This window comes from Penaeus japonicus, unplaced genomic scaffold (assembly GCF_977035675.1).
Source record: "Penaeus japonicus unplaced genomic scaffold, GWHDUDI00000001_assembly GWHDUDI00000020, whole genome shotgun sequence".
In the NCBI taxonomy this organism is placed as follows: domain Eukaryota; kingdom Metazoa; phylum Arthropoda; class Malacostraca; order Decapoda; family Penaeidae; genus Penaeus; species Penaeus japonicus.
This window is the reverse complement of record NW_028234422.1, coordinates 26,394,186-26,396,685: the sequence shown is the minus strand read 5'-3', so window position 1 is coordinate 26,396,685 and position 2,500 is coordinate 26,394,186. Positions and strand designations below refer to the sequence as shown.

General features: G+C 38.2%; 1 long non-coding RNA gene across 2 annotated transcripts in view; it reads left to right on the top strand.

Moving 5' to 3' along the window:
* The first annotated feature begins 1,015 nt into the window (after window positions 1–1,015).
* Window positions 1,016–2,500, top strand: part of LOC122267788 (uncharacterized) — a 24,540-nt gene continuing 23,055 nt past the window's right edge. Inside the window, exon 1 of one of the 2 annotated variants that reach the window (XR_006224538.2) lies at window positions 1,016–1,351. This is a non-coding gene — a long non-coding RNA (uncharacterized LOC122267788). The remainder of the gene's footprint in view (window positions 1,352–2,500) is intronic. The other variant, XR_015191967.1, reaches the window with a different exon arrangement.

The following is a 2,500-nucleotide window of genomic DNA, read 5'->3' as shown; positions in this document are numbered from 1 at the left end:
GATTCCATTCATGACAGATTATAGTATAAGTTCTTTTTCACTTTTTCGCCCAGATTCGAAAACAAAATGGCGCCATTTATTAGGAATTTTAATTTGTCGTTTTTATGATAATTCAAAATAAGTTCATGTCACATTTTCTTATTCCATTTTAAATGAAATCTTTGAATATATGATTTATCGAGCCATTACGGACTGTGATGAATTTATTTGACTAGCAACCTACAAGGCACCCAAGATGGGTTTTATTTCAGAGCAAAGGAGCTTATCATACTAGATTCATATTCCACTATGCCATTTGACAGTGTTTATCAATGTTGTAGTAGTCAAAATTGTAGTATAAAGTCCATATTTCCCACAATGTTCTTTCCTCAGTGTGATAGATGTATTACAGTTTTGTAGGAGGACAGAAAGTAACTCTTTTATATGGCTACTTTCGTAATACGAAAGAAAAATCATCCCTAATGAAATAAAGGAGATGGGGAAGAGGATGGAGACGTGCTTGCGACTGCGAGTGACACAGCAAAAAGCAAACATACTGGTACAGGTCCACCTTCCACATTCCACCTGCACTTTCTGCATCGCCAGTGCTTTAAAACCAGAGGTCGGCATCCTGCTGTCTGTGTGTGTTATCACTGAAAATAGTGCTTAGTAGACCGTGGATGAGTGCTCTTCGCGGCTTTCTTTCCAGCTGGGGCCAGAAGAAAGTGGTGACATCTATGTTTGGGATTGCAAACTACACTTTTAGTGGTGATTATTATGGCATTTATAGTAATTATAATTGCAATTGGGAAAATCAGTAATTTGATAGAGTTAATATTCATATTGCAATAGAGAAACACAGCGATCCAATCTCCGCTTACGGAAAATATGCCATTGTGACTAACATAACTTGTTTGAGATGTATGCCCTCCGCAACGGGATACGCAATACACAGATTAATAACTTGCCACGAACAAATGCTGGTGCGCATGCGTACAAAGAACATCCGGGTCTTGCGATGGCGAGAGGCAACATCTTTACTAAGTCGATACAATATCGATATCCTCCCACCTTGCATTCACGTGCAAGCACTGGCACAAGTAAGACCGCAGACGCTGGTGAACCTGTGCCGCTGTCTATCCAAGATTCAAGCAAGCACTCTATAAGCTTCACCGCTATGGATTACGCCCAAATGAACAAGCTTAGTCGCCCAGTTTTTGGTCGGCCTCGAGCAAGCAAGCATGGGCCTCAAGAAGTTTAGCAAGAGCTTGGAGGCTGTAGTGATTCCTGCCGTTACCGTGAACGCGTGTACGTACATGTGTCTTCATGTGTGCACTTGTATACATGTGTGTATGCAGACATGTGTTTGAGGGTATGTATGCGTGTTCATATGGGTGGCTGTACTGGTGAAAATTATTGATAAGGCATAAGGTAAATTGATTTTTTTTTTTATGCTTTGCTAATTGCATTTGTTGCTGTATGTCGTAGTTTAATTATATAACTCTGAGACAAGGTTCCTATCATTCACACAGTTTGGCGATTTTAATTAGTTACAACATAATGACCTCACCTGTTTTGGAATCACAGCTCCACCTCCACTTGACACACACCTCAGACTTGTTACGAACTCGTCATGCAAGCTCTAAGATCGCTATATGCGGCGATCTCAACAAGTTATGGCAAGTCACGTGGACCAGATCGTCCCAAATCTCTCTGAATTTATGGCACTTGCACAACCGAGATTTTGTTCAGTTCAGAAACGGTTTGCGACGTCGTGTTTTGGTTGCAAATAAAGTGCAAATTGCAACCAGCGCGACTAATCTTGAGACGTCAGATTTGGCACAACTATTGTGACTGCATAAGCCAGTTGCAAATTCTCCAAAACGGAACTAAAACAATCATGAATTATGATATAAAAGAGTTTCACTCATCACACTTTAGCGATAATTGAAGGAGAGGAGTAAATAGATGGTGTTGATACGTAACACTGAAATTTTTAATTGTTTACCCTTTTGATTGAATTTTTCGTTGGTCGAGATCCTTTCCCATGAAAGAAAATGTGATTATTATATAACGTTAACTTAAATATCTTTGGTTTAACGTCATGAATTCTCTTAGTCAGATATTCGTGAAACATTCGGAATGCCTTATTTTTGTCTAAAAATCACATTCAGTGGTAAAAATCACATTCTGAAAATCTAACCAAAGTAGAAAATATAGGTATGCCATTGAAATATAGTCGAACTCAATATGAAATATAAACAGAACAAGAAAATTTAGAGAGACATATTTTTGTATTAGTCCCTGGTAAAATTGTTTTCTATGTCTTAAAACATCCCTTTTGAGGGCTAACCATGATAAATTGGCTTAGTACAATAATTATTCAGCGCAATGATTATGATAATGATCTATGCTGGTGTTCAGTTCGTTTGATGTTTTACTATTGCTTAAAACTCTTTTTAAAATTTCTGTTGCTCATTTTCACGTTTATGACACGTTTCGGGAAAGTGTAGGGATATCA